A 7,647-nucleotide genomic window follows, 5' to 3' on the forward strand; every position below is an offset into this window, starting at 1 on the left:
TGCTTCCCTGCCCCCCCGCCCCTCCCCCCGGTGTCTGGGCACAGAGACACACACAGAGCTGGGCTGGGCAGCCTGATCCTGCCACCCCTGTGGGGCCACGTGTGTCCTCCCGCCCTCACCATAGACCTCCCCACACCCCACACAGGGACATTCACCCCCCGCCCCCCCCACCCCCATCATACACACCCACCCATACACACACCCCGTACACCCCCCCCACAGAGCCACATCCACCCACCCCCACCACACACACACACACACTTCTCCTCCCCTTCCACCCACAGCAGGGCCCGTCCCATCCAGCAGGGGGCGCCGGGACACACATGGGGGGCCTGGGGGGGGTCCCCACTAGCTGCGTCCGGCGGTTCCCGGCGTTGCTGATCCTTACCCCGGGATGTCGGGGAGTCGCCGGCCCAGTGTGGCTGCCTCCGGGGCCGGGCCGTGGGGCCGAGCAGGGGCTGGGGGTGGCCATTGGGGCTGCAGGGCCAGGCTGGCTCCCCGCCCCCTCCCAGGGCTCTGCGGGTCGGGGCGATGGGGAGCTGGGGCTCCAGCCAGCTGGAGGCAGGAGCTCAGGCCAGAGGAGAATAAGAGAGACTGATACAAACTGGTGCCCCTCACTCCCGACCTGCAGCCCCCTGCTACTGCAGCTCTGGTCTCCCCGCACCTGTCAGGACCAGCCCCTCCCACCTGTTGACCATTGTGGGGCCGTCCCAGGGGGGCAGTTCTGCCCCATGTCCCGTCCCTGGCAGGCGGGTGGATCCCTGGTGCCCGGCAGGGTGTGAAGGGAGCTGTGCTGGGACCCAGAGCCTGGAGTGACTGGGCTTCTCCTGGGGGCGGGGGGCGGGGGTGAGTCAGGGCCAGGGATTGACTGGTCACGGGGCCCCCACCCTCCCTGTGAAGATCCCCCCCGCCGTGCGGTCAGCCAGGGCACGGCCAGGAGGAAAGTTGGACTCACTGAAAAGAGAAGCGGCCCAGAGACAGGGCACGTGGGGAACAGGGACCAGCAGAAACAGGCGACAGCCCGACCCAGACACCCCCAGCCGGACCCAGACACCCCCAGCCTGACGGACAAGCTGGGGCACAAAGTCCAACCCAGCGTTGCCCGTCGGCTCCAACCACCCACTAAACCCGTCTCCTGGGGCCCCAGAACCTGACACGGCTCCCTGGGCCCCACCCCCAGCCCGGCCCCCCTGCAGCGAAGGGCAAAGCCCAGAGGGTCCCAGCACAGGGGTGCAAATCAGGCCTGGCCCAGTGGGGCCGCCCCCCGGCTCAGCAGGAGGGGGGCAGAGAGCTCCCTCCTGTCATCAGATGCTCCCGGTGTGGGGCTCTGCTCTGCTCTGGTCGATGTTGGTATCAGTCGGCTGCGGGTGAGTTCCCTATGGGTGCTGCCCCGGCTCTGCAGATCGCTGGCACCGCAGACCCTGAGAGACCCCCCAGTGACCGCAGACCATAGACTCTGCAGGACATACTGCGAATTTGTGTCCCCGGCAATGGAGCGGCTCAGTCAGTCACATCCACTCAGGGGTGTATTTTTATACACAGGTACAAACAGGTTACGCATCATTGAACGCACTGAGGTGCAGCCCCTCGATTAGGGGGTTGCCCTTCTCTTGACACAGGTTGGTCTGAACAAACCATCCATCCATCGTCCTGTCTCTGCGTCGTATTGTCCTTTCATACTGTCTTTAGGCTGGGGCTGCCTGTTCTTTATCTGTGTGGGATGGGTTCGTACCCAGCCGTTCTGGTGCCATCATTTCATTAGGGATTAATACGCAGTTCTAGCAGCCCTCCTCTTGCCAGCTCCTGTGAGCGGGGCCTGCCTCTGGCTCACAGCCCAGCTTGGCTTAACAACGTCCTGACTGTTACCCCAGTTCAGGCCTCCCACCGGGCCCTGACACCGAGGGTTTATGTCTCATGGACTCACCTTACTACAGCTCCCGGGGCAGCCCTTGTCCGGCTGAGCCCTGCGGGGGGCTGGGCTGCACTTCGCCAGCAGGGGGCAGCAGCGAGGGCCCAGCCCGGCCGGGCTCCGGCCCAGATGCACCCGGGTTCGGTTGCCAGGCGTCCGGTCAGCGCTGGTGACTGGGCCATTAACAGGCCGGTCGACGGCGCCGCGAGGCCCGGGGCTGAGGCAGGTTCCCTGTTTGTCTTGGCTCCACGCAGCTCCGGAAAGTGACCAACCTCTCCAGCTCCCAGGGACAGCGGGGCCACGGGGGCTCCATGCGCTGCTCCCACCTCCAGTGCCAGCTCCGCAGCTGCCATTGGCCAGGAACCACAGCCAATGGGAGCTGCAGAGGCGGCACCTGCAGACGGGGCAGCGCGCAGAGCCGCCTGGCCGCACCTGTGCCTAGGAGCCAGCGGGACATGCCGGCCACTTCCAGGAGCCGCCTGAGGTAAGCGCTGCCCAGAGCCTGCACCCCGAACCGCCTCCCTCACCCCAATCCCCTGCCCCAACCCAGGGCCGCCCAGAGGTGGGGGCAAGTGGGGCAATTTGCACCAGGTCCCGCAGGGCCCCCCATAAGAGTTTTTCAGGGCGCCTGGAGCAGGGTCCTTCACTCGCTCCGGGGGCCCCTCACTCCCCCTCACACCCCAATCCCCTACCCAGCCTGGGGAAATGAGCAAGGGTGGGGGTGAGCGAGTGACGGAGGGAGGGGGCAGGTGTGACGAAGTGGGGCTGTTCCTAATGTTTCCTCTGAATACTGTAGTGTGCCTCAGTTTCCCCTCTGCAGTTCTTAAGTCTCTAGGTGGTGGGATAAAGGCCAGTGTGCGTAAATGGCCGACACTGTCGCCTGGCAACTAATGGCCAGGCCCTTCCCCCCTGCCAGGGGATGCTAAAGGGGGGGGGGAGAACAAAGGGGTCAGGTGACCTCCTGGCCCGGGAAAGGAGCTGAGCAGAGAGGAGGAGCTGGGGGGGGTCAGTCTGGAGCTGGCTGGGGACGAGGAGTGAAGTGCAGACGTGGGGGTCTGGCTCACTGCCCCCCAGAATGGACCCGGTCGAGGGGTCCGGCTCGCGGTACCTACAAGCTCTGTGTTAGCCCCTGTTCCTGTCATCGAATAAACCTCTGTGTCACTGGCTGGCTGAGAGTCACGTCTGACTGCGAAGTGGGGGGGCAGGACCCTGTGCCCCCCCCAAGACACCGCTGGGGGGACTCGCTGGGGGAAGCGCACGGAGGGGCAGAGGAGGCTGAATGCTCCAAGGAGAGACCCAGGAGGTGAAGCCGTGGGAGCTTCTTGCCCTGCAGACAGGCTGCTCCGAGGGAGAGGAGGCTCCCAGAGTCCTGCCTGGCTTGGTGGGGAGCAGCTCCAGAGCAGCGCCCGGGGACCCCGTGACACGGGGTCTCATAGAAGGGGGGGCCCCTCGGGAAGGGTCGGGGGAGGGGTCTTCGATTTCCTGCAGTCGAAAAGTTGGCAACACTCCCTGGGGTCCCCTTGGCTCTGCCCAGGGCTGGTGCTACCGTTTGGGCCGACTAGGCAGTTGCCGAGGGCGCCAAGATTTGGGGGCACCAAAAAGCGGCACCCCCAATTTTTTAAAGAAGTGTTTCAGCCCCTGAGGGGAGAGGGAGCCTGAGCTGCAGCCCAGGGAGGTGACCTGGGGTGAGGAGGTACCGCAGGGCTCCCCAGGCCAGCGGGTGGGGAGCTGATGGGGGCGGGGGTGCCTCAGGGAGGAGGGGAGGCGGGGAGCTGCTGCAGGGCTGGGAGGGCGCAAGGTGGAAGTTTCGCCTCGGGCGCAAAACTTCCTTGCACCGGCCCTGGCTCTGCCGGCGCCAGCATCACGCTGGGGGCTCCCGTGGTCTGCAGGGACGGCCTATGCCTGGGGGGCCCTGCCCGGGGCCGGGTTATAACACAATGGGGGGTGCAGGGGCAGGACCAGTCTCGGGTCTGTAATCGCTGGGCAGACGGGCCCACGGAGGCCGCGTGTGGGGCCTTTGCTCACTCTGCTCCCGCCCTCTCCCTGTGCCGGGCCTTGTGACACCTCCCAGGGTGCCGGGCTGCGAGGCCCCTCACGACCCCCCGGCCCGGCCCAAGAGCCTTGTCTGGTCCTGTTGGGGGTCAGATCCCAACCCCCCCCCCCGGCATCACAACCTCCCCTCAGCCCTGGGCAGCTCAGCGATGCCCCCCCGCCCAGCAGCCCCCTGGGGCACCCAGCCCCGGCACTGCCCACTGGCCGAGTTCCCTGCTCCCCCCCAGAGCCCAGAACCCCCAGCTGAGCAGTGACCCCCAACCAGCCCCGCTCGGCCCCGGCCCGGCCAGGGGTTACAGAGAAAACCAGGCTGAGCTCATTGCCCAGAGCTGGGAGAAGGAGCCGCTGGAGTTCACGGGACAACGGGTGCGATGGAGAATAAACTGGGAACGCGCTTCCCAGCGCCCCGACGTCCCGAACCCGCCCCGGCAGCTCCTGCGGGGTTCAGCCCCCCCAGTGTCCGGCTCCCCCAGGCTCCCAGCCGGCCGGGCTCCGACGCTCCCTGCAGGAGACAAACCCGCTGGCAGCTGCTCCCCTCGGGGCAGGACCCTGGGTGCCCCCCGCACCCCACGATACCTCCCCCCCCAACCAGTGTCTGCTCTCAGAAACACGCCTCCCCCCCAGGGCGCTTTTCCTTCCCGGCTGCTTCCCTGGGGCTGGTGCAGACGCTGCTGGGGCCTGGCGAGCTCAGCACCACCCAGCGCCCCTGGAGCCGGGACCCGCCGGGAGCTGCCGGGGCAGCAGAGACGCCTGGTTCCCGGCTGGGGGCAAAGGGCAGAGACGGGGAAGTGGGGGAGGGAGCGGAGCTGGCACGAAGCCCCTCCCTTGGCCGGCCCAGCGCAGGGACGGGGCAGGGGGTGCGGCCCCTTTGGCACCGTGACCCCCCCTTCCCGACAGCCCTGCCTGCCCCGGGGGGATGGGGACTCACCCACCCCACCCCCTGCCCCACCCAGACACCGGGGGACGGGGGGCGGGGTAGCAATCCGGTCGCTGCAGGCTCAGGGGAGCTCGAGACGGACTCTGTAGCAAAGGCATCTCTGCCCCCCCCCCCCCACTGCTTCTCCAGGGTGGTCTGGCCCTGGTGGGGATGGGGGGGGCTACATGGGGGAGAAATCGTCCCCTGGGGGGCTGGGGCATGGAGGCCGGCAGGGCCCTGTACGAATCCGGCCTCGTCTGCAGCCAGGTACAAAGAGCAGCCGAGAAGCAGCCATTAGCTGAGGAGCAGGAAGTCACATCCCCACGTTCCATCCACCTCCTTAAACCAGTAACACCCGGGGACACTGAGTCCCACCCCCTCTGCATGCAGCCCCCTGGGAAACACAGAAAAAACAAGAAAATCCCCCACTTCGTCACGTGTTTAAGATAAATTGGTTTGGTTTTGTATTTTAAATTAAAAAAACAAACCAATGCCACTAAAACTCCATTTAAACCTCTCGTTCAAAGTTACAACACTAACAGCCCCTTGTGCCAGTCGCCGGCAGCTAGTGCAAGGAGCCATTTAACCCTTTGGGTACTTCCATGTTTTCTTATAAAGTTTAATATCTTTAAATAAGGACCAGAGAATGTGTTCCTGGCTGGGGCAGCCAGGACTGGAGAAATTCTGCATCCTCTTTTGGTAATTAATAGCAGCTAAGAACTGCAGGAAACCCCCAAAGTGACCAGACTGTGCACCTCTGAAGGAAAGGCCAGGGGTGAAATGTACAAAAAAGCAACGTCAGAAACACCGAGTTTCAAGGTGGCTCTGAGTGACCTGACGGTCACAGTGTTAAACCTTGCGATAAATGCTAGTGAGTAACCCCATAACCACATATAATGTGTATAATTAATGCTAAAAATGGTAATTAAAAGCAACTTTCATGTCAAAAGTCTCATGGTAATGCTGCCTCTCCACCATTACCTGTGAATAAACTTAACGCTTGGCACAGCAGAGAAACCGTTACAAACCTGGGCTGTTGTACAAGAGGGGAAACTGAGGCACACAACCTCATGAATTTGATAAATGACCAGTAGAATAATTCACCCTTTCCCTTTAAGGGTAAAACCAAGCCTGCCTATAAAACACAACAAGGAAAGTATGGGCGTTATTCTTCTGTTTTTCCTGCAGTCAGCAGGGAGATTTGTAGAAGGAAGGGGTATTTCTAAGCAAAAATCTGTCCCTACCCAGGGGGCTGGGAAACTGTTTTTTTGTTTTTCAGACACTCTACAAGTAAGCTGGTGCCAGCGGAAAAATAACCCAGAACACCAGGGGTCCACTGGCACGACAAATACTGTGTTGTGTGGTTTGTGTGGTTTGCCTTGTTGTTACTGTTATTTTGGTGAATATTGTACAAGGCGGGTTAACGCAAACAGCAGCAAGGTCAGTGCGTGGTACAACCTGCCTGCAGAGCGCGGTCTGCCCACGGCGGGAATCGAGCGACGTTCCGCGTCCCAGGAGAACACCAGCCGTCCCAGCCCCTGAATGGAGGGGTCCTCACCTGGCTTTGGCCAGCTGGGGCCCAGCCTGCTGCTATGGGGAACAAAAAATACAGAATGAAAATGGGTTTATTGCACACAAATAAAAAGCACAAAATGGGGGGTTAAAATGGGAATTAATAAATTCTGTGGAGTTCATCTTACAGCTGGACCCACAAAGGGAAAACAAGGACGCCCCGGCCTAGAACAGAACCACCACCGGGGGTTGGTCCTGCTTTGAGCAGCGGGTGGGACTAGATACCTCCTGAGGTCCCTTCCCACCCTGAGAGTCTCTGAACCATTGCTGCTCTCGCGAGCCAAATCCCCGATGTGACAGGGCAAGGGGAGGAAACACATGGACCGTCACACCCCCCAGTGGTGGTAATGAGGCAAATAAGAACCTGAAGGATTTACCCCTAGAAAAGTGTCCTACGAGCCCCCATGGGAATCCGGCAGTGTCGGTATGTGGAGGGGGGAGCCTAACCCGGTGAAAACTATCAAATGTATCAGGAAGCATTGCTTGGTATTCCTCAAAACATGCCATAATGAATGATAGTGGGACACAGTCATCCAGAGAGATGGTTTATCATGAAGGGACCCAAAAATATAACTCTGGTCTCCTGGGGTGCTTGGGTTATGGGGTTGTGATGAAGTGGGGGATTTTCTTGTGTTTTCCTTGTTTTCACAATGGTTTGCGTGCACAGGGGGTGGGGCTCAGTGTCCCCAGGTGTTACTGGTTTAACGAAGAGGGGGGGGAGAGGGAGTTTGTTGGGACACAGTGTTGGAGTCATTAGGCATATCCCTAGATAATTCAGGAGGGTAGAAAACCACAGTATTAATGAAGTCTTTCTGTACTAGGCCTGAATTGAACCAAAGTTATTTTATGCTGGTCTAAGAGTCCCTTTCTGTTAAATTCTAGTTGAATTCCCAAGTTAGAAGTGAGAATGGAATGTGTAACTGTTTCTTATCAGTACAACACGGACAGCAGGAGATAGTAAAAAGAGGCCCCCTTTTATTACTTGTGTTTAGTTTATAAAGAGGGGAGACAAGATAATAAATCCAGGAGTAAACCAAGCTAACAGCCTTGAAAAGTTACGAGATAAATTGTTTGCTGTCAAGGATGATTTAATCTGTTTGATGTAATTGTTAACTATACAAAGTGCCTATTATATGGGAGGGGACTAGAAGGGAGAAGGGGGGTAGGTGGGCAATGGGGGGTAATGAGAATGCCTTGT

This window comes from Mauremys mutica, unplaced genomic scaffold (assembly GCF_020497125.1).
Source record: "Mauremys mutica isolate MM-2020 ecotype Southern unplaced genomic scaffold, ASM2049712v1 Super-Scaffold_339, whole genome shotgun sequence".
Classification (NCBI taxonomy): Eukaryota; Metazoa; Chordata; order Testudines; family Geoemydidae; genus Mauremys; species Mauremys mutica.